Source organism: Lissotriton vulgaris, chromosome 10 (genome assembly GCF_964263255.1).
Source record: "Lissotriton vulgaris chromosome 10, aLisVul1.2, whole genome shotgun sequence".
NCBI lineage: Eukaryota > Metazoa > Chordata > Amphibia > Caudata > Salamandridae > Lissotriton > Lissotriton vulgaris.
Genome location: NC_141698.1, coordinates 226,061,217 through 226,086,233, shown reverse-complemented (window position 1 = coordinate 226,086,233; position 25,017 = coordinate 226,061,217). Strand labels below are relative to the sequence as shown.

The window sequence follows — 25,017 nt, the reverse complement described above, 5'->3', positions numbered from 1 at the left end:
TTCTCTTCTGTGGCGAATAGATCTAACCAAGGCTCTCCCCACTGTCGAAAGAGACCTTGCGCCACGTCCGAGTTCAGACGCCATTCGTGATCCATCATGCACCGGCGGCTGAGTTCGTCCGCCCTGGCATTCAGAGAGCCTGCCAGGTGTTGAACCACCAGGGTCACGCCCTGATGTTCCAGCCACTGCCAGAGGCGCAGAGCCTCCTGGCAAAGGGTCCACGACCCCACACCGCCCTGTTTGTTGCAGTACCACATGGCGGTGGTGTTGTCGGTGAACACTTGCACCACGCTCCCCCTGACAGAGGGGAGGAATGCCTTCAGTGCAAGACGAATCGCCCGCAGCTCCAGAAGGTTGATGTGGAGCCGGGACTCCGCCGGAGACCAGAGGCCTCTGATCTCCGCCTCTCCCATGTGGCCCCCCCAGCCCTGGAGGGACGCGTCCGTCACAACTATGTGCTCCGGCTGGGGTAGGGAGAGGGGTCTGCCACTGACCCATTCGCGGTCCGTGAGCCACCACTGCAGTTGTTTCGCAGTGCCCTCCGAGATCAGGACATGATCGGACAGGTTGCCCTGATGCTGGGCCCACTGAAACTTCAGGTCCCACTGCAGAGCCCGCATCCGCCACCTGGCGTGACGTACCAGAAGGATGCAGGAGGCCATCAGTCCCAGAAGCCGCAGCGTCAACCTGACCGAGACCCGGGATAACGGTCCGAAGACAGGAATCAGAGCCTGAATATCCCGGACCCGCTGCTCGGGTGGGTAAACCCGAAACTGCGCCGAGTCGAGAACCGCTCCGATGAAAAGGAGCTTCTGAGAGGGACACAGGTGTGACTTCGGCACATTGATGGAGAACCCCAGCAAGTGCAGGAGGTCGGCCGTAGTCTGGAGGTGGCTGACGACTGTCTGGGGCGAGCCCGCCTTCAACAACCAGTCGTCGAGGTAGGGGAAGACTGATACGCCCTGCCTGCGCAGATGGGCTGCGACCACCGCCATCACCTTCGTGAACACCCGTGGGGCGCTGGTAAGGCCGAAGGGGAGCACGGTAAACTGAAAGTGCTCTAGGCCTACCGTGAACCGTAGGTAACGCCGGTGGGCCGGCAGGACGGGGATGTGGAAATAGGCGTCCTGCAAGTCCAACGCTACCATCCAGTCTCCTGGGTCCAGGGCAGCCAGGACCTGAGCCAAAGTGAGCATCTTGAACTTCTCCGTCCGGAGGAAGCCGTTGACGTTCCGCAGATCCAAGATAGGGCGTAGGCCCCCTTTGCCCTTCTTGGGCACCAGAAAGTAGTGGGAGTAGCAACCACGTCCTACTTCTGGCCCAGGAACGCGCTCGATGGCCCTCTTGGCCAAGAGGGCCAAAACCTCCTCTTGCAGAAGTTGCAAGTGATCCCCCGACACACGGTGGTATTGAGGTGGCATGGATGGAGGGGAAGACTCGAAGGGGAGGGAGAAACCCCTTCGGACAATTTGCAGCACCCACCTGTCCGAAGTGACTGTATGCCAGTGGGAGAGGTGATGGCGAACCCTGCCTCCCACAGGCGTCACATGGGCCTGAAAACTCGGACTAGGAATGTTTTGAGGCGGGGGCTGCTGAGGGAGGTGTGGACTGGCCTCGCCGTTGGCCCCGACCACCGCCACGGCGGTTCCCACGGCCGCCACCGCGTTGCTGAGTATTCTGCGGTGCGTGGCTGACGGTCCGCGGTGGGGCGCCCCTTCCGTGGCCACGAAAGGAGCGAAAGGCACCCGATTGCTGGCGTGGGGCCGTAAGGCCCAAGGACTTGGCCGTGGCCCTGGAGTCCTTGAAACGTTCCAGCGCATGGTCTGCCTTGTCGCCGAAGAGGCGACGGCCATCAAACGGCATGTCCAGGAGGGTGGCCTGAACATCGGCCGAGAAGTTGGCGGACCTCAACCAGGCGTGGCGTCGAACTGCCACCGTCGTTGCCATCGCCCTGCCCAGTGAGTCCGTGGTATCCAGCCCACACCGGATAGAGAAACGTGCCGCATCTCGGCCGTCCGCAAGGGTTTGGCTGAGTTTAGCCCTGACCTCCTCAGGGCATTGTGGCAGCACCTCCGCAACCGTGTCCCACAGGGTGTGGGTGTAGCGGCCCAAGAGACAGTTGGTGTTCACAGACCGTAGCCCTAGGCTCACAGACGAGAAGACCTTCTTCCCGAACTGCTCATATCTCTTGGATTCCCTGTCGGGCGGGGCCGACGGGAATGCGGATTGGGAGTTAGAGGCCTGGATGACCAGGCTCTCGGGGGTTGGATGGGTGGACAAAAAGCATGGGTCGCCCGGTGCCGGGCGGTAGCGTCTGGCCACGTTCCTGTCCACAGGGGGGCCTGTGGCGGGCTTGGACCAAGTGCCCAGCAGAACGTCACATAAGGCATCATTGAACGGCAGAAGGGGCTCCGTGGAACCGGACTGCTGTTTGAGGACCTCAGTGAGGAGATTAGTCCTCACGGCCGCGACGGGGAGCTGAAGGTTTAGGGCCTTAGCTGCCTTCGTCAACACTACGCTGTAAGCAGAACCCGCCTCCGAAGCCACAGTCGGGGGCGACGTAAATCCAGTGTCTGGCGAGGTGTCAATACCACTGGCCTCCCCAACCTCATATGTCCAGTCCTGATGCGACTGGCAATCACGTGCCAGAGGGTCCTCGGACCCCTCCCATTGCTCCTCGTCACCCGGCTCCTGGAGACCAGGATTAACAGCCAGGGCCTCCTCGTGGAGATAGAACTCTCCGAAGGCCGACGGAATCGGCGCCCAGCGGCGCCCCTCCGATACCTGAGTAGGACCGTAGGAAGCATTGGGGTCGGCAACCACATCGGCTGCCGGGGACGACACCTGAAGGGACGGCGCCGGTGAGGTCGTAAGGTCGACCGGCGAGGTCCCGGATCCGGAGCCGGATCCAGCGAGGTCGCGCGGCGCCGGGACCGAAGTCGCCAGCGGCGCCGGGCCCGAAGTACCCGACATCGTCGGGGCCGAAGCGCCCGACCCGGAAGGACCTCCAGACGGAACCGATCGGCCCGAAGGCGCCACGGGAACCGACTGAGGAGGGAGGGCCCTCATGGCCATGAGGTACCTCTCGACCTCCTCCTGCGACGCGCCGTGCCCAGGGACCCGAAGGTGTGGGGCAGGCGGCGACGCTTGCGACTCCCGCGGAGCCGCGTGGGCAGTGTCGCCCGAGTCCCCGGCCGCATCGAGCGAGCGTCGGGGCGGGTCGGAGGATCGATGGTGTCGCTCCGACCTCTCATGCCTCTTACCTGAGGACTTGGAACCAGACGATCGATGTCCACTCCCGGAACGTCGATGACTCCGACCTCGCGACCTGTCCCTCGACCTCCCGTGGGACCGGGACCGGGACCTGGAGCGGCGCGGGGCAGAGTGCCTCAGCTCGAGACGCTTGCGGGACCGCTCCTGCCTAGCCTTCGACGTCAGAGCCCGGCAGTCGACGCAAGTTCGATCGTCGTGGTCGAGGCCTAAGCACTTCAGGCACCGGCGATGGGGGTCCGTGACCGACATGAGTCGGCCGCACTTCGAGCAAGGCTTGAACCCGGGCATCCCTGGCACCGATAGTCGAGAATCGACTAAATAGAGGATCAAAAAGATCAAAAAGTGTTCAGTCAAAAAGTGACTGGGGGTAGAGCTTCTTCCGGATCTGCGCTAGCTGGCGCGGAAAAAAGAAGAACTGACGTCAGCGCGCATGGGCGCCGTCTAAATACTCCGACGACGTCATCCCGGCGCTCACGACGCCGACGACGGACGCGGAGCCGCAGACGACGCCTACCAGCGCGCAGGGGTATTGCTACGCAAAAATTTCCGGATCCAGTCTGACGCCTGGGGATATTCTAAGGTAAGGAATCTATCACTAACGTGTCTCTTTCAGATGTTGCATTTTTACCAGGAATCAATATAATTACACTAAGTGGCAGATGGTCACTAAAGACACTTGGGTGAGCCGCAAAATTTTGCACTAAGTTAGCATAACGGGTGGGCATAATAATAAAATCGGTCGTGGATCTAAAACCTCGCCCACTATATGTTGGAGCAAAATTGACAGTAGGGGGGCACATCATATTTGAGAATCCCAAATCAAACGTTACCATAATATCATGAAATCCTTCCCCTCTGGCAGTGTGAACAAAGTGCATCGGGTGCTTCGAGAGTCAAGACCCATGGGAGCACCGGAGTACTTGTGTTTCCTCACCCAGGGAAGCCAAGTGCATAGGTGTCTTTTGGTGTCAGGTTTCGTCGTCGATTCCAATGGAGAGTTGCGAAGAAGTGTTGCAGGCCACCAGAGGAAAAGTGTCCGGGTGGATCCAAGGGTGGATCGTAGATGTGAAGAACTTGAAAGCAGAGGGGACAGTGTAGGAAGGTGGATATCTGACTATGGTTGCCCCCAACTTTTTGCTTGGTGTTTTGCTGGTTTTTCGACTTAGTTGACCTGGGGCCCTGCTATTCAGGACCCCAGGCCCACTGCTCTCTCTGTAAAATGGATTCCATGTACCTTAGGTACATATCTAATTGGATACTGAGTCACCTTATCAGCCCCTGTACAGTGTACCTTCGGTACCCAGGGCATAGGTGCACCCAGGGCCTACCAGGGGCTGCAGCATGTATTATGCCACCCCTGGCTGGCCATCCAAATCTGACACAACTGGCTGCACGACAGCTGAGGCAAGGTGGTGTAATCACCCTTTGCTTTAGGTATAGTATCTCTATACCTTACCCTAAAATGGACACATATATTCCTATCAGTCACTCCTATGGCAGGCCTTATCAATCCTGAAGGCAGAGTGCTTGGAATTATGTGAGATGGTGCTCTGGCATGAGCTGAGCCCGTTTGCAGCTTGCAGAACCAAGTCCTAATAGCTGTTCCATGATAACGCTATACCATATACTCTTAAGTGCATTATGAACCTCGCGGTCAAATGCTAACTTTGGCATAGCATTATCAAAACATGTCGAGTAAGGTGTCATATGAATTGCAATACTACCCCTCGCCAATTCTGGCGACGGGGGTAGCATTCCACCCTTCTAGAGGGACACGGCATGTATGTAACTGTGAACCCCGGTTAAAGTTAACTCGAGCCTCAGCATCACAAAATGGATGCTGCCACCACAGACACAAGTCTGACCTCCTGCTGCTGGGAGTCCTTCCAGCGAGGGAGGCTCGGACAAAGGGTTTCCTGGCTTAGGAGGTGCTAGCACCACCCCAGACAGGATTTTGTGTATTAGGTAGGCCAGGGCTGTAAGGAATGAGACATGCCTGGGGCACATAAGGTGTCCTGTGCATACACCGGTCAGAACCAGTTCCTGGGGCACTCCAGCCCCGGAGCTGGAGCAAGACCGGACAAAGGAAAGGGGGTGTAACCACCCCCCTTCCTAGTCCCACCCAGAGGAGGGACTTAGTCGTAGTGCAGCCCCCCTTTAGCTGGATAAAGGTAGGAGTTGGTCCCATTCCAAATTAGATTATCCTGATCAACTTCACAAGAAGAAACTCTGGACCTCGACGTTCTGCTCCACAGAAGACAGAAGGAATCTCCCTTGTGGGCACGGAGTGTCCACCCTGCATCTGCAGGCACCATCAGCGTACTGCGACTTCCCTTTGCCGTCCTACTGCAAAGGATCCAGACTTCAGAGCCCGACGAGACCCGGATTCCCAGACCTCTCCGACCTCAACCCACATCTGCAGCACAGCTGAGACCCGTGGGTGCGACGAGACACGTGGGACCGGCCATCTTGAAAGAAGCAGCACTTCGCTCCAGCACAACTCCTGAGGTATCCTCATCCAAGTGCTCTGGGGACTGAGAAGCCCCGACCCTGAGCAGCTCCTGCACCGAAGATCAGCCCTCCAGCATCCACGAGATCTGCGTGGGGCCCTTCTGCCTGTTTGCTGCTCGACGCGTTGTCTGGTCACTTGCCGGCTGGCTAGTGACCCCCTAGACGACGAACACCGACAACTTTGCTGCTGGTCTGGTTGCTTCAGACTGGCCCTTGCTCTCCTCCAAAAGAGGAGCACACCGGACCCTCCTGGTCCACGCCAGACGCCGTTTCCACTCACCGCGTGGGTTGCCTTTGCCAAGGCCTGTTGAACCAGAATCCGGAGACGACACCGCCGACAGCGAGAGCCTGTGTGGGACAGCTTGTGCCTCCATCCTGGTCGTCGAAGACACCGCCTGGTCCACGTGGCTGCTGAGACAAGCGTCCACCTTCACCTGATCGCGACAACGACATCTGGGTCCACTCCAGTCACTGGCTAGTGACTTTGAACATTGTCCCCTCTGCTTTCAGGTTCTTCTCTTCACCAATCCACCCTTGGATTGCACCGGACATCTTCCTCCTGGTCGCCTGCAGCATCTTTCTTCAAGGATCCATAGACTTCGACGCGGAAACCCGACACGACTTCGCACCTATGCACCCGCAGCCTGTGGGTGAGGTAACACGAGCATTTCGGTGCTCAAGGGTAGCTTGACTCTCCTAGTGTCCAGTTCCATTGTCGTTTCAGTCCTATCTAGTCAGGAACGTCCGTACTCACCTTTTCTTTAAACTGTACTGTCCATAGACGTGTGTACGCATCTCGTGTGTGAGTTCACACTCTGCACACACGCTCCGTGGGCCTCCTATTACTTACCTCAAGTTAGTATAGCGTGGTCCCAGCGATCCTACAACCTCTGGACAGCTCCATTCCTTTAATTGACTTTCACATTCCACTTACTTAGTATATGGTTTGTCGGGCCCCTAGGGCACCATTGTAAATCGTGCAACTTAAACGTATTATTTTTCTAAGAGTTTGTCATGTGCTTAGCCCTCTAACCTCATAAAGAGTTCAGAGGTGTATGTTAGTTAATAAATAACAACCTGTGTGGTGTCCTTTTCATTTGGTATTCAAAGGTTATATGTGGTAAAACAGCTGGCTTCACATGCCATAAAGAGTTTAGCCTAAAGACTGCTTTTGTCCACGCTACTAGGATAGCTGGTCTATAAGGTTGACTTAAAACCAATCACCATAAGGGTTGTTTGGACTGATACAAGGTGATCACTAGAACTAGTGAGCATCATATATCAGGCCAACTTCTCACAGACAGAATCTGGGTCACTAGACAGTGACCAGGATGGTGACAAGGAGATGCCAGCCGATGCCGAGTGCTTTCAAGTGAAGTATGTGAAGCTTGACTCTTCAGCCACGAGGACCAGGAGGAGTCGATGACGACTAGGAGCTGGATTCGAGCTGTCCCACGAAGGATGTTGAGTGCTGCAGCGTCAGAATCCGGATTGAACCGAACAAGCCTTGGCAACAGCAACACACACATGATGTTGAGATTGGCTTTGTTGCAGACCAGCAAGGTCTGAGGGACCTACCCTTTGGAGGGGAGTCAGAGCACGTCTGGAGCAACCAAGAAAGCTCAAGTAACAAAGGATTGTCCTTCGTGGGGGCCCACTAGCCAACGGACTAGGAACCGCGAAGGAGCCTCGAGCTGCGGTGAAGAAAGGGGGCTCACGGGTCACTCGTGGAGTGCTGGCCTCTGTAGTTTGGTGCAAAAGGTGCTCGGGCAGGGGCTTCAGATACCCCAGTGCACAACTTCGGGAAGTAGGTACAGTTGCGAAAATGCAGGATGTCCAGGAGTTCCAGTCCCGCGTCTACCGTGTCAGCTACAGGTCACAGCTTTGCAGGGAACTTGTGTCAGCTTCAGAGATGTCTGGAAGTCCGTGTCCTGGGTCGCAGATTCTTCGGGATCCGGCAGGAGCCTCGAAAATGCAGACCGGCAAAGATCTATAGTAGGCGAGGGAGTCCAGGTGCGCCTCCCTCGCCTACTATAGGTGTTAATGCAGCGCAATGTGTCACAGAGGGACGGAGCCTACTCAAGGTGAACACTGAACAGCACTTTTCAAGGACTCAACTTACCAGCATTCCAATGTCCTGTGTGCGCCGCGCCCACTTAGGGCGGCGACACCCCAATGAATAAATGTGCAAATAAAGCGCTGCTTTTCTGATCCCTCTGTGCAGCTCTCCATGATTACGGGGCGTTCCAGCCTCGAAACGCGTCGGAAAAGGGCAATTATTGAAGGTGGACAGGAGGCGAGTTACAGCGAGGCAAGCAAGGCTTTAAAGCTGGAGGCAGCGTCGTGTGCTCCAGCTCAAGGGTTTTTGCGGGACAATATATGTGTGTGTGTGTATATATATATATATATATATATATATATATATATATATATATATATATATATATATATATATATATATATACACACATACTATATCTAAGTAAGGGGTGATTACACCACCTTACCCAGGCTGCAGGTGCAGACCTGTGGTGCCATTTTGGAAGGCTAACCAGGGGTGGCATAATACATGCTTCAGCCCCTGGTAGGCCTCTGGGGTCCCTATGCCCTGGGTACCTAAGGTGCCATATACAGGGACTCACAAGGGTGAGCCAGTAACCAATCTGGTATGTACCTAAAGTACATGGTATCATTGTAGAGAGAGTAAAGCTAGGCGTTGGTCCTGATTAGCAGGGTCACAGCCATACTTAAGTTGAAAAACCAGTGAAACACAGCAAAAAGTGGGGGTAACCATAGGAAGTAAACCCTACTCTCCTACAGAGGCATCTACTAGATCAGCGAGCGCCCAAGCTTGCTGGGAGCAGCGCACACGCCACAGCGTGCTGCTAGCAACTCCAGCTTAGTTTAGTCAGTGTAGCAGAGCTAAAGGCTTGACCGTCCACACGTAAGCCTATTATTCGTTGCAAAGCATTTCAGTGCTGTGATGCAGACCGCAACACTGAAATGCGTTAGTCTAATGCCTGATGTGTGGTATTTGGCGTGGGTGATTGTGTTCCAACCGGCACCTGTCTATGAAAAATAATTAAACTTGCATTACAAACAAAACACAGGGTAAAGCACGTATTCATGAATCAATAGAAGAGAAAGATACACTCATCTGTAGGCTGCTGGAGCAGCCATGAAAAAGTAGTCTAAGAGGAAGGCTGACTATTGGGGGCATGGTGTGGTCTAATTGGTTAAAGTTTTTGATTTCCTTTCCTGATTGTTCTTGGGAAAGGTAGTTTATTAAACGTTAAAGCCGCCAAGATAAATAAAGTGAAGAAGGTTGAGCATAATCCTCACCTCTGGTCCACACATAGAATGGCAGGATCACTACAAGTCCAACATGTAACAATGTACTGGCTGGCCACAAATGATTCACATTAACTGAAGACCTCTGAGGCGGAAGCCGGAGGTGCTGTGACTCGCTTTTTTAAAACGGTTATATTGTGTTTGAATTTATTTTTTAAAACTTCTGTACCTCTAACAGAGCTCCTCTCTGTGTTCACCGCCTTGCAGGCTCCCCACCAAACAGCGGATCGAACGCTGCACCGTAGGAAAGATTACACGGCCGCCCTCGCTGCTTAGTGCGAGGCCACGCCCACCCGTTAGGCCACGCCCACCTCCCAGCCTATGAATAGCGCTGACTGATAGCGCGTGCACCAGAAACTGAAGACCTCTGAGGCGGAAGCCGGAGGTGCTGTGACTTGCTTTTTTAAAACTGTTATATTGTGTTTGAATTCATTTTTTAAAACTTCTGTACCTCTAACAGAGCTCCTCTCTGTGTTCACCGCCTTGCAGGCTCCCCATCAAACAGCGGATCTAACGCTGCACCGTAGGAAAGATTACACGGCCGCCCTCGCTGCTTAGCGCGAGGCCACGCCCACCCGTTAGGCCACGCCCACCTCTTCGCTCTCTAAATGTGCCTCCCTCGCAAGCGCAGCGGACGAGCGCCGTTTGCGCGCCGAAGGCGCGCCTAAGGCAAGCCCGTCTGCGCCCGTCCGCGCCTGGCCCGTGCCTAGGGCCAGTCCCCCTGCCTGTCCAGCTGTCTCTGATCGCACTTGCTGGACCAGATCCCAGCTTCTTTTTCTCAAACCTTCTACTTGCCCTTCCACCACAGGCTGTAGTCCCGAGCACTTGGAGGATGCCTCTTAACTGCCCTCAATGTAATTTCACGCTCCCGTCTTGGAGCCTGCGCCCCTCTCCTTGCCTCAGCCAGCTGAAACTCCTGTCCCACCCCCTGAAGCTGAAAGCAGGTCTGATTAACTGCCGCTCACTGCCCCGCCACGCCAACGAGATATGGACCTCTATTATCTCCGATGCCTGGGATATCCTATTCCTCACCGAATCTTGGCTTACAGATACCTCCACCCCCGATGTCTATCTTGCCACCCCTCCAGGTTACCTCTTAAAGGGCATCAATCGTGAAGGTGGCAAAATAGGAGGTGGTCTGGCCATCATCCTAAAATCCCACCTAAACCTGTCTATTACTAAACTAACGAATATCCGAATGATCGAAGCTTTATACTTCACTATCTCGAATACTGCGGCAGTAGTACTGGCAGGCTCTCTAGTATACAACCCTCCTACTGCCTCAACCCCCTCTTTAACAGCACTCACTCACCTGTTGGCGGATCTTTCCCTCAAACACCAACACTTTTTGGTATTAGGAGATTTCAACCTCCATGTGGACAATTCTCTCTGCTTGAAAGCCAACAATCTGCTTGAAACAATGCAAAGCTTGAACTTATCTCAACTAGTCAAGGGCCCTACACACAATGCTGGACACACCCTGGATCTAATCTTTGCTAATTTCTCTAATATCACAGTCTTTCCTTCCCTCCCTCTCACTTGGTCTGATCATCACCTTGTCCCTATTAACCTAGAGCTAAGTTCGAGACCCGCCTCGACTGCCCCTAGAAAAGAGCTGGGGAGAAAGTGGCACAAAGTCACCTGTGCTACCTTCGACCCCCTATTCAACTTTCAGCCTGACCCTCTATCTAGTGATATTGATGGAAATGTGTCTAGACTCAATTCTGCACTGCTCCTTCCCATCGACTCCCTTGCCCCAATCAAACCCATTTCCTCTGCTAGAACCCGCCCCTCTGCCCCCTGGTTCCCTACAACCCTCCGTGAGGAAAAAAGCCATTGCAAACTACTTGAACGCAAGTGGCGGCAGAACTACGACCCGGAATCGAAAGTTATTTACAAAACTGCTTTGAAAAAATTCCTTAAGCAAAAAAAGGCCACTATGAGAGAATACTTTTCATTACAAATCTCCAACGTGAGGAATTCCTCAAAAACTCTCTTCAATATTATCAAAGAATTTGTAAATCCCCCCGCCAGGGCCTCACATAATCCATCCAGCCAGACACTATGCGATGGACTCTCGGATTACTTCCTCGAAAAAATTGAAACAATCTGTACCTCATTTCCTACTGAGGTACCCCCCCTGATTCCCCATGCAATGGCCCCGGAATCCGCCTCTCTGCAGTTTTTTAACGAGCTGACTCTGGAGACCGCCCTCAGGCTACTTAGCCAATGCAGATCTAGTTCCCCCTCTGACCCAATCCCGGCTAAGATTATGGGTGACCTTACCCCCTCCTTGGCCGACTCCTTTCTATCGATCTGGAATGCCTAACTTCATCATGGCATCTTCCCTACTACGTGGAAGGAGGCTTTGTTGGTCCCCATACTAAAAAAGCCTGACGCCGATCCTACTAAATTTTCTAATTATCGCCCCATTTCCCTCCTTCCCAAACCCGCAAAAATTTTAGAAAAGGCAGTGCAGCTGCAACTAACTGAGTATCTCGAAAACAACTCCCTGCTGCACGACTCCCAGTCCGGATTCAGAGCAGGTTTTAGCACGGAGACTGCTCTCCTGGAAGTGGCCGAGACTATCCGTGAATGCGTGGATAGGGGCGAGGAGGCCATGCTTGCCCTCCTCGACCTATCCGCTGCTTTTGATACGGTCTCTACTTGACCGCCTAAAGCAGATCGGAATCGGTGGCTCCGCTCTTGCATGGATTGAATCCTTCCTCACTGGCAGAACTCAAAAGGTGATGCTTAGGCCGTTCAGATCAGAGGGTAAACCCCTGCTTTGCGGTGTTCCGCAGGGCTCTGCTCTTAGCCCCCTGTTTTTTAATGTTTACCTTGCACCCTTGGCCCCAGTGGTGGAGGCTTGTGGAGTCAGGGTGGTCTCTTACGCTGATGATACTCAGTTGATATTTTCCTTTAGAGACCACTCTGACTCCACCTTTGCCAACTTCCGCCAATGCTTGAACAACATCTGTGATTGGATGACCAACAATCACTTGAGATTGAATGCTGATAAGACTGAGGTCTTGTTTTTTAACCAAAAAACACCTATCTCCCCTAGCCTGTGGTGGCCCACAGTGCTTGACCCGGCACCTACCCCTGTTCAATCAGCACGCAACCTGGGCTACCAATTCGATGACTCCCTCTCTTGCAAGGCACAAGTCAACAAGGTTACCTCTGCCTGCTTCGCGAAGCTGCGCATGATTAAGAAGATCCTTCCTTACCTTCCTTTAGACGCCCGCCGAACTGTCACTCAGGCCCTCATAACTTCTCACCTGGACTACGCCAACAGCTTATATGCCGGTGCTCCCCAATATCTGATCGATCGGCTTCAGATCGTTCAGAATGCGGCGGCCAGACTGATTGGCAATATCCCCTACCGTCAGTCGGTCGCCGCCTATCGCAAAGAGCTCCACTGGCTGCCTATTGCAAGCCGCATTCAATTTAAGATCCTCACCCTCGCCTTTCGAGCTATCAACGGCCTGGGACCCAATTATCTGAAAAAGCGAGTGTCAATCTCTCAATCTGTCAGATCTCTAAGATCCAAAAACTTACGCATCCTGATTGCACCTCGCTTCCGACGCTCCAGAATGGGCGGCAGAGGGTTCAGCGTAATCACTGCCAAACTATGGAACTGCCTCCCCATCGATCTCAGGTTCTGCCCGTCTGAATCCATCTTCCGTGCTAAATTGAAAACCTGGCTGTTTTCCAGAATATGATTTCTGTCTCACAATATGCTTCTCCTCCCCTCTTTCCCAGAGGCTCTGTTTCTAGCGCCGGGACACCCCTTCGGGGGTAGCTGCGCGCTGTATAAGCTACATAAATAAATAAAATAAATAAATTAAAATTGGTAAATGTCACCACTGAGAAATCACTAAACTATCCTTCCAGTTCTCTATAAGAATTTAAATCTTAGAGAGGGCACCTGCATCACTTCATACCACAGTGCCTGGTCCAGACGTGACTACTGGCTTGTAATATATGATGATGCGGCTTGGACCGTGGATGTGCTACATCTATTGCACAGACTGTCTGACCATACCCCGGTTGTGCTGCGCTGGAGGATTCCACATATATCCCCACACGCTTTCAGTTGGCGATAATTTCCCACACACCCTCTTACACGCAACATTCAAAGAAGAAATTAGAACTGACATCTCACAGTATTTTTCCACAAATGAAGGGTCGGTGGACTCTCCCTCTACGTTAACGGAGGCCTTCAACGTGGTGATAAAAGGGGCCTGTATATCTAAGCAGTCCAGTGTACTTCGATCTATTTGGTCTACACTAACAAAAACTGGAGCAGAAAATCAAGTCTATTGAGCTTCTGTTCTTTCACTCTAGAGACCCCAGACACTTGGCTTCTATACAGAGTAAAAATTGGAATTTGAAGCAGAGGTGGGAAGGGAGACCAGAGTCTTGGGAAAAAATGCAAGAGCACAGAGCAATGGGTAGGGTGACAGGCCAGGCAGGACCCTAGCTAATGCACTCAAACAACATACATCCCCTAATGTTATAGCCGAGCTACTAGATGAGAACTCATCCCTCTTCAGAGGACAAGTAGCCAAAACATGAAGATCTAACTAAATTTTACTCTTCATAAAACACAGCTACGCAAAATGCACCTAACCCTGACCTTGGTGAATATTTGGACTCAATCGAGCTACTCTGGCTCAGCGCCGACCACAGAGACTATTTAAATGAACCTTTCACAGTCGAAGACATCACACAAGTCATTAGAAGCTCACCTGGTGAAAAGGCCCCAGTGCTAGATGGGCTGACTACCATATTCTATAAGTCATACGCAGGGGAGCTTGCACCCAACTGCTTATTGTATATCAAGAATCACTGGAAACAGGTATACTACCGCCAACTATGCGTGAAGCAGTTATTTCCCAATTAAAACCAGACAAAGTAATGAATCTATGTGACTCATATAGGCCCCTTTCGTTAATTAATGTTGATGCAAAGTTTCTGGCCAAACTGATCGCCAACAGACTACAGCCGCTCTTGCCACTTATTGCAAGGCCTGACCAATCTGGATTTATTCTGGGCAGGTCAACAGCTCATAATCTGCACACATTCTTTGCCACGGTCCATCAAATCGACCCTCAAACACCGGCCATTGTAGTGTTTCTGGATGCAACTAAAGCGTTTGTCTCTTCAGAGTGGCCCTTCTTGTTTACCATCCTACCCAGACTGGGCTTCAGTCTTAATTTTATAAAATTGATTGGTTTGCTATACACCAAACCTACAGCCCGGCTCAAAGCAAATGGTGTAGTTTTGGAATCATTTCCTATTACCCGCGGAACTAGGCAGGGATGCCGATTTCACTGCTACTTTTTGCTTTTTGTGGTGGCAATGGAGCAATTAGCTGCTAGAATTCGCCCACATCATTCCACTCGAGGACTAGTTTTCACAGATAGAAACCTTATAATCTCAATGTACGCCGACAACATTACACTATACATTTGAAAACGAGGTGACAACTTAAACCCAGTACTAAGAGAAGTTCTCCGTTATGGAGGAATATACGGCGTACAAATTAATTGGTCAAAATCCTGTATTCGACCTCCTCTAACAGAAGCCCCACTAGAACCGAATTGGAATTTCCGCTTACATGGGAGGCCTGTGCCGTTAAGTACCTTGGTGTGTGGCTAAGAAGAGACCTATAAGACATATGGTGCATGAATTTTGGCAAACTATTGGACAGGCTGGAGAGCAAGTCAAAGTTCTGGGCTGCTCTACCTTAGACACTGGCCGCGAGGATTGCCATAGTCAAAATTATAGTTCTCCCTAAACTATTATACCTCTTTGTTAATATACCAATACCCTTAACTCAGGCCTTTTTAAAATCTCTGCGGTCCATCATGATTGCCCTGGTTTAGGTCAGTGGTCAGCCCCAGGTGAGATGGGAATTGTCGACACGTCCACTATCGAAGGGAGGATTGGGAGCTCCTGAATTCGAACTCTATGTGTAATACGCAAGCACAATAGCTTCACTTTTGGGTACATCCCTTCCATTTTCAGCCGCATGTGGCCACTGAGAAGGATGTTGCTGACCCAACCCCCCTACACGTGGCTACAAATCCTATTGTAGCTAATGAAATAAACAGTTGAACCCCAGCGTTGGGCTTGGAAGGGTCTGAGGAAGCAGACCGGGATCCCACTGCTCTACGCACCCTCCACACCACTTGCGTTCCACCCACAATCCCACTTCCTACATGACAAGGGTTCAATAACATGCGCAGTATGGGCATCTCTACACTACGGGACCTGTATCAGAAAGACACATTTGTGGAGTCGCCAACATGTCAGGAAGCCAGGCAGGTACCAATCTTAGAAATACTCCTATATTATCAATTCTGAGCCACCTGCAAAACAATACACCCTACTGCACAAGTTACTACTTGTGTAACGATATATCTTTTTGAGACATTAGTTAGTGATGGATTCCTTCCCTTAGAATATCCCCAGGCGTCAGACTGGATCCGGAAATTTTTGCGTAGCAGTACCCTTGCGCGTTAGTAGGCGTCGTCTGCGGCTCCGCGTCCGTCGTCGGCGCCATGATGACGTCGGAGTACTTAGACGCCGCCTCCGCGTGCTGACGTCAGTTCTTAGACACAGCTTTTCCGTACCAGAAACGCAGAGCCATGCTAAAAACCAACACTGGTGCCATTGAAACTAGGGCCCTGATAGGGGATGAACTTAATCCTAGATATCGGTTCGCAGAACGGGGAGGATGGGTGGGTCGGTAAGGAATCTATCACTAACTAATGTCTCTTACAGATGAACAATTGTTACTTACCTGTAACAGGTGGTTCTCCAGTATTGGTGTCTTTCATAGATTCACATGCTTGAATATTCCCCGTCGTCGGAGTGGGAATCCCACGGTAAATAAAATATCAATAATATGCATATGTATATATGTGTTTAACATAAAACCTGAAATATGGATCAGAAAAGGGCATAACCTGCCTAAACATTTTCTACATAGGAATGCATGGGAAAGGAAAAAACCATATGCAGTCTATCCCTGTCATTATGTTGGTCCAAACTGCAGCCAATCAGGCGACAGCAACCCCCTAGAACCTTCTCCTCAGGGCTCAGCACCTCAGATTTTCGTAGCACAAGAGTGACTCAAGAGTCTATGAGGAGAAGAGAGCCTCTGAGGGGAGGAGGGAGGGTCACATGTGAATCTAGGAAAGACACCAATACTGGAGAACCACCTGTTTACAGGTAAGTAACAATTGTTCTTCTCCAGTATTAGGGTGTCTTTCATAGATTCACATGCTTGAATATAGAATAGATAGCAGTCAGCACCAAAGAAAAGTTTCCAAAGTTACAAAGCATATAAAAGACTGAAATCTTATGTATGGATTACATATATACAGTAAACAGTCAATAAATACTTGGAAACGAATAGGAGGAGGGTAGAACAGAGGCTCACCTTATTGAAATAGATTGCTAAGCACAGCTTGTCCTACTGCAGTATCCACGTCATTAATGGCACCCAGACAGTAATGTCTTGTGAACATGTAACTGCTGGACCATGTGGCTGCTCTGCAAATTTGATGCAGCGGGACACCGGCAAATATGGCAGTAGAGGACGCCATTGATCTGGTTGAATGGGCCGTCACAGCAGATTGCAGAGGCTTACCCGCCTTTTGATGGCAGAAAGCAATCGCCGAAGACACCCAACGGGCTATAGTAGGTTTGGTAACTGGACGCCCTTTGTGAAAACGTCCATAAGCCACAAAAAGTTGGTCAGATTTGCGGAACTGAGCCGTTCTGCTGATGTAGAACTTCAAGCACCGTTTAATGTCCAAGGAGTGCAAGCGTTGTTCCGCAGGAGACTGTGGGTTAGCAAAGAAAGTCTTCAGAATACCAGGTTCATTGATGTGGAAATCTGAAGGTACTTTAGGTAGAAAAGTAGGGTTAATGTGAAGCACCACACCAGCAGATTGAAACTGAAGAAATGGTGGATTGATTGTAAATGCATGAATGTCACTTACTCGACGAGAAGACGTTAATGCAAGGAGAAGAGCTACCTTCCAGGTGAGATACTTGAGGTCAGCTCTATGTATTGGCTCAAATGGCGTCTTCATTAATTGTGTTAAGACAATGTTAAGGCGCCAAGCAGGAGGAGAGCGCCAAATTGGTGGAAATTTACGAAATAGTCCTTTGAAAAATTGACGTATTATCCTAGAGGAACAAAGGGAGGTGGAGCCATCTTGGCGGAAGCGTGAAATTACCGCCAGAAAAACGCTTAAAGTGGCATAAGACAATCCTGACTGAAAACACAAACAATTGAAGAAGGGTCTGAGGGAAATTTAAAGACCTGCCCAGTTCGTATCCCCCTAACTGTAATCCTAACAACAAAAGAACCGGGGGTCTATAACGGAGCTTCAAGTACTCCGAGCTGCTGCAAAACTCCTACATAAGTGAGTTAGGCGCTAATAGAGCTATATAAGTCTCTATATCAGAATGTGTGCCAGGACAAACCTGTCGAAGGACCTACTGAGATTGTTGGTAAGACCCGTACAGAGATGTGTTGGATTCCCATCCAATAGGTATGTAGATCAAGTGTTCTCATTTGGTCATCCAAAAATGGGGTGGTATGTCTCTTGATCAATGAGACCCATCCATCGCCCTTACTCAATTGGGTCGCACCATCAATCGCTAAGGTACCCGTGAACAAATGATAAAGATGGGATCGAGTGCAGTGCAAAAATCAAAAGATGCGCGAGTTAAAAACAAGGGGTAAAAGGATCAATAGGCGAAAAACTCTAATGTAATTTGTCCTTTCCCTCAAACAAACAAGAACAATGCAGAGGAAGCAGTCTAAACATATAACTGCATTTACAAGGCCAACATGTTTCAGCCAGTAGGGACAAGATCCCATGGCTTTCTTCAGGGCCAGAGTTCTAAGCATTAGCTACTGCATACATAAAGTGAACGTAACGACAATCTGTAAAGGATATACATAAATAGTCCAAAATAGTGTTCCTCTGTACCAAACGGTGTCTCTTACATCTGTTAACAAGAAACAAGAAATAAACTGTAGTAAGTCCTATCAAAACAGGAAAGACCTGGCACTGGCTTCTACTAATTAAGCCAATTTATTTTACTAATGTTACTCACCTGAATAGTACAGGGAGTGTACCTCACCTCTCCTGGAACCCAGCTCAGGAAAAAGGAGGCCCCGCTCTGTGAAGGCAAGGAAGGGGTAATGAACGGAAGGGTGGACAGTACTACTCTATCTCTCCCTCCAATACATAATATAGCCCCTATAACAGTCAAGCTTCACAGAGCCACAAAAAATCCTAAGGGTGGAATAAGTCACAGAGCCCATAAAAGTCCCAGGTTCCCAAGATCCATCACTTAATGTAAAAAGCTTTCCTCTAAATATGAGTGTCCTCAATAGGATGGAGCTAAACTGTAGCAGGTTTAGATCTGGGCTAGCAAAAGGCCAAAAATAAATCCTAATGAGCCACTAACCTGTCCGGCGTTGTCTCAAGAACTACAAGATGACATCATTACGATGGCCGTAATGATGTCATCTTGTAGTTGTTGGGTGAACTACAACACAGTGGATTGTGACATCACTCTGTAGTTCAATCGAATCCCGGGAGAGTACGTGATACTCCGCCCCTATCTCCTTTATAAGCTTCCTGTGGGCAGCCATTTTTGCCTCCCACGAAGCTCAGGTCCTGCAATGAGACAACGCCGGACAGGTTAGTGGCTCATTAGGATTTATTTTTGGCCTTTTTTTCTTTTGGGGTGGCATAGACTGGTTCACCTATGTTTCTGGGATATGAGACCAGGCTTGGTCTGTCAAACTTTTGCTAGCCCAGATCTAAACCTGCTACAGTTTAGCTCCATCCTATTGAGGACACTCATATTTAGAGGAAAGCTTTTTACATTAAGTGATGGATCTTGGGAACATGGGACTTTTATGGGCTCTGTGACTTATTCCACCCTTAGGATTTTTTGTGGCTCTGTGAAGCTTGACTGTTATAGGGGCTATATTATGTATTGGAGGGAGAGATAAAGTAGTACTGTCCACCCTTCCGTTCATTACCCCTTCCTTGCCTTCACAGAGCGGGGCCTCCTTTTTCCTGAGCTGGGTTCCAGGAGAGGTGAGGTACACTCCCTGTACTATTCAGGTGAGTAACATTAGTAAAATAAATTGGCTTAATTAGTAGAAGCCAGTGCCAGGTCTTTCCTGTTTTGATAGGACTTACTACAATTTATTTCTTGTTTCTTGTTAACAGATGTAAGAGACACCGTTTGGTACAGAGGAACACTATTTTGGACTATTTATGTATATCCATTACAGATTGTCGTTACGTTCACTTTATGTATGCAGTAGCTAATGCTTAGAACTCTGGCCCTGAAGAAAGCCATGGGATCTTGTCCCTACCGGCTGAAACATGTTGGCCTTGTAAATGCAGTTATATGTTTAGACTGCTTCCTCTGCATTGTTCTTGTTTGTTTGAGGGAAAGGACAAATTACATTAGAGTTTTTCGCCTATTGATCCTTTTACCCCTTGTTTTTAACTCGCACATCTTTTGATTTTTGCACTGCACTCGATCCCATCTTTATCATTTGTTCACGGGTATTAGCGATTGATGGTGCGACCCAATTGAGTAAGGGCGATGGATGGGTCTCATTGATCAAGAGACATACCACCCCATTTTTGGATGACCAAATGAGAACACTTGATCTACATACCTATTGGATGGGAATCCAACACATCTCTGTACGGGTCTTACCAACAATCTCAGTAGGTCCTTCGACAGGTTTGTCCTGGCACACATTCTGATATAGAGACTTATATAGCTCTATTAGCGCCTAACTCACTTATGTAGGAGTTTTGCAGCAGCTCGGAGTACTTGAAGCTCCGTTATAGATGCCCGGTTATTTTGTTGTAACAATCCTGACTGAGCCAATTGTAAGAAGAAAGGAAGAAGCTGTGCCGGCGTTGCACGTATGGGATGAATACCGGCAGCAGCACACCAATGGCAGAATAGTTTGCATTTCAACTTGTAAGTCTTTATAGTTGAAGGAGCTCTGGCCTGAGCAAGGACGTCTCGGCATTCTTGAGAAATGGCTAGATGTGCAAATTCGCAGTGTTCAGGTTCCAGGCTGAGAAGCTCAGAGAAGAGGGGTCCGGATGATAAATTAGACCCCTGTCCATGGAAAGAAGATCCATCCGAGGATGTAAAAGGATGGGCGTGCACTGGGACAGAAGAAGCAACTCCGAGAACCATGCTTGTCATGGCCACCTGGGAGCAATGAGAAGGACGTGGCAGGGTTCTCTCTTTATCTTCCAGAGCACCCGAGGCACTAGAGGGATCGGAGGAAAGGCGTAAGCAAACAGATTTGACCAGTTCATCAAAAGGGCATTGCCCTGTGACCCTTTGTGGGGATGCCAACTTGCATAAGAAGGGCATTTCCGGTTCTCCGGCGTGGCAAAGAGATCCAGTGCCGGGCGACCCCAGCAACGAAAGATCATTTCGAGTGTTGGTTGATGAAGCTCCCACTCGTGGGTTGATGATCGGGACCTGCTTAGGAAATCCGGCAAGAGGTTGGATAAGCCTGGGAGATTAACTGCGGTGATCGTGATTTGGTGCTTGAGTGACCAGTCCCAAATTGCCTGCGCCAGTCGAGACAGTACCTGAGATTTCATTCCGCCCTGCTTGTTTATGTAATGCATGCAGGTTGTGTTGTCTGTCTGTATAAGGACAGACTCTCCTTGCAGCACGGGTAGAAACTACTTGAGCGCTAGAAAAATAGCCATGAGTTCCAATTTGTTGATGTGCCAGGCTTTCTGATGTAAAGTCCATTTACCTTTTATGGACAGGTCCTGGAGGTGTGCCCCCCATCCCTCCAGAGATGCGTCCGTTGTGAGTGTAAGATCTGGCGTGAGTGATAGGAATGACATCCCTGCTGCAAGATGTAATGGCTGTGTCCATCATTTGAGCGCTGCTTTCATGCGAGTCGTGACTCAAATTAGATCGTTGAAGGATCCGGTGACTTGACACCACTGACCGTCTAATTCTTCTTGAATAGGACGCGTCCGTAGTCTGCAATGTGGGATGAGAGCGATGCACTATGATGCCATCCCTAGAAATGACTTCAGCAGTCAAACTGAAACGTACTGTATTGACAGTAGAAGAAACACTAGACGCAGGATCCTTTGTTGACGTTCCAGGGACACAAATGCCTTTGCCAGCGAGGTATCTAATGTGGCTCCTAGGAAATCCTTGCAAGTTGCAGTGAGTAGCTGGGACTTTTCCAGGTTGAGAGACAGACCCAAGGAGCGAAACACCCTCTGACAAAGGGAGGTATGGCACAGCAGTTGAGAGCGGGACTGCGACTTCAGGAGGCAATCGTCGAGATATGGGAATATCTGGACACCTTGGAGGCGTAGATAGGCCATGACAGGAGCCAATCTCTTGGTAAAGACTCGAGGGGCGGAACGGAGGCCAAATGGCAACACTCTGAACTGGAAATGTTGTTGCCCCACCTGAAAACGTAGAAACTTCCGATGAATTAGGAGTATTGGGACATGGAAGTAGGCGTCTCGGAGGTCGATAGTAGCCATGAAATCTCCGACTGAGAGCACACGCAAGATTTCTGTAAGCGTTAGCATACGGAAGGATTGAGTCTTGAGATATTGATTTAGCGCTCTCAAGTCCAATATTGGTCTCCATTCTCCGTTCTTCTTGACGATCAGGAAAAAACGGGAATAAAACCCCGTTCCTCTTTAAGACTTTGGCACTACCTTTACTGCACCCTTCTGAATCAGGAGGTGAACTTGTTGGAAAAGTTCTTTGAGGTGCGGAGGAGGCAGCCCGGAAGGTGGAATTGGAGGAGGGATTTCGACGAAATCCAAAGCATGGCCCTTTTCCACAATGTCTAGCACCCAACGGTCCGTAGTGATGGAGGACCATTGAGAACCAAACAGAGATTCGACCTCCAATTTGCTGGGTTAAAGGCAAGTCATTGTCGTATATTTGAAGATCCTCTGTAAGATAGGTCTTGGCTGGCTGCTGACGAGAAGACTGCTGACGGTTACCGGAGAAACGCTGATTGACATGGTTATAGGAGCGGTACTGATTGCTTCCTCCTCAAAAATTGGAATTGGTGCCTTGTCCTCGAGCACCCCGAAAGGGCTGTTTCTTAAACTGAAGAGTTCCTAATGCACGTGCAGTGTCTGTGTCTTTTTTTACAGATTGCAACGCTTCGTCAATATGTGCTCCAAAGAGTGATTCACCATCATATGGCATATCAAGAATTTTTGCTTGAACTTCCTGGCGGTAGGAGGTCGAGCGCAACCAACCTTGCCTACGTAAGACAGCCGCTCCAGCGAGCTGTCGGAATCCAGTGCAGGCCACATCTACAGCACAGTCAATCAATTCTTCAGATGTTCTTTCTCCTTCCTGAAGAAGCTGCAATGCTTCCGCCTTGGAAGCATCCGGAAGCAACGCCACATAGGCGGACATATCTGCCTAAACTTGACGGTCATATCGACGCAAGATGGCCATAGCATTAGCCACCTTCACAGTAGTGGAAGACATCGATGAAAACTTGCGCCCTATAGCTTCAAGGCGACGGCCCTCCCAGTCCAGAGGAGCTGTATTAGTAGATGCAGGATTCCGGGATCCCCTCTAAGCTGCCTGTGTAACGACCGAATCTGGCTTCGGCTGGCCAATGAGGCATGCTGGAGATCCGACTGGCGCCTTATACTTCTTTTCTAACCATGGCAATTGGGCCGGCAAAGAATTTGGCGCCTTCATGAGTTTTACCCATCCAGCCCAGATTAAATCTATAATTGGAACAGTATGAATCTGTTTGAATGGTTGGCTCTTGAAATCATAGAGGAAACAATCTTCCTCTCTTTGCACTCGTGGCAGCTTAAAACGCTGAGCCACTCTATCCATCAATTGATGGACGCTTGCAATATCCACCGGAGGAGAATCCCCTGGCGTCACTTGAAATGGGGATGGTGTCTGTGCCCGATATTCATCCCACTCCGCCATCTGATCATCACCATCCACATCCGTAACCTCCATCTTCTCGTTCCAGGGGGTTCTCCTCGTCCTCATCAGGATACACAGTAGGGTGTACTTGAATTGATGTGTGTCTCTGAATGGTAGCAGGCGGTGAAGGTACTGAAGGAGCAGCTGACGGCTCCGTAATAGGGGTCAAGACTGATGGAACTGTAGTGACCTGTGTTGATGGTGGGAAACGCCGATTATAGTCGTCCAACATAGTTTGGAGGTTTGAAATCAGCGACAAAGGCAACATCGCAGCCGGCATTTGAGTTTGAACCTCATCATGTTGGCTATACTGCTCCTCCTCATCATTACTGAACTCCTGACACTTTATAATTAAATCTGATGGACTTCGAGCCTCAGTAAAAGCTTCATGCACGTCCTCTTCAGACTCCTGATCTGAGTCTGTAGCAAACTAAGGAGAGGGTGGTAGTGCCACACCACTTTCAGGAAAAGTTGTAACCTTGCCGGACTTGCTGGAAGACAGTGGCAACAAAGGTAGCGAGGCAAAAGTAGACGGCACTGTCTTTTCTACAGTTTGAGACTCCTTCGTCGATGGTAATCCTTTCGTTGACGGTGCTGTCGGAGACATAGACAGTGCTACGGTCTTTGTGGTCTTCTTCGACGAAACCGTTGTCGACAGAGACTTCGTCGACGAGGCTGTCGTCGACTGTGACGTCGCCAACGGCAATGGTGCCGACGGAACCTTCGTCGATGTATATGTCGACGGAACCTTAGTTTTCATCTTTTTCGCCGACGGGACACTCGTCGACGGAACACTCGTCATCGAAGGCGTCGACGAAACTAACATCTTTACACCCTTCGTCGACGTCAATCGAACCGTCTACGGCGGAGGTTTCTTAGTCGACGACGATGAAATAGGGATAATCGACGACACAGTCTTTGAACTGAGAGTTACCATTCATCGACGACTATGACGTCGACGAAAGCGCTGTAGGCGATCCAGAAGCCCTGAGGAGTAGTCACCCTGCATCCGCAGGCACCATCTAAGAACTCTGCGGTTTGCTGCACGTCCTTCCTCAGGAATCCGACTGCCCAGCTCGACGAGAACCGGCTTCCCTGGCACCTCTGACCTCTACCCACATCGTCAGCTCAGCTGAGATCCGTGGGTGCGACGAGACCTCGAGGGACCGACCATCGTCAGAACCTGCACGACTTCTAAACCAGCACGACCGCCGAGGGATCCTCTGGTGAGTGCTTTGGGGTCCGAGAAGCCCCGACCCTGAGCAGCTCCAGCACCGAAGTTCAGCCTCCCAGTATCTCCACGATCTGCATGGGGCCCTTCTGCTTTTTGCTGCTCATCACGTTGTCTGGCTACTAGCCCGCTGGCTTGTGGCCTTCTCGACGACGCCCGACAACAACGCTGCTAGTCTGGTTGCTCCAGACTGGCCTTTGCTCCCTTCTGAAAGAGTAGCACCCCGGACCCTCCTGGTCCATTCAAGACGCCATTTTAGGTCCACCACGTGGCCCTGAATTTGCCAAGGCTTGTTGCCCCAATCCTGGGCCCAGCGACGCCGACAGCATCAACCGTCGTGGGACAGCTCGCACCTCCATCCTGGTCGCCGACAACGCCTCCTGGTCCGTGAGACCGCCGAGCCTAGCGTCGCCCACTCACCTAGTCGAGGTGACGATCATTCGGTGCCCTCCTGGTACCCTCCGACTACTGGCTAGTAGTCACGAACTTGGTCCCCTCTGCTTGCAGGTGTCATCCATCTCTGATCCAGGCTTGGATCTCTACGAACTATCTTCACTGGTCGCCGGCCAGCAACTCCTTCCTTCCGGCTCCTG

General features: G+C 50.5%; 1 protein-coding gene across 3 annotated transcripts in view; it reads right to left on the bottom strand.

The window, feature by feature from the left end:
- GTF3C1 (general transcription factor IIIC subunit 1) overlaps positions 1-25,017 on the bottom strand; it is a 2,762,707-nt gene that overhangs the window by 1,011,232 nt on the left and 1,726,458 nt on the right. The window lies entirely within an intron of this gene.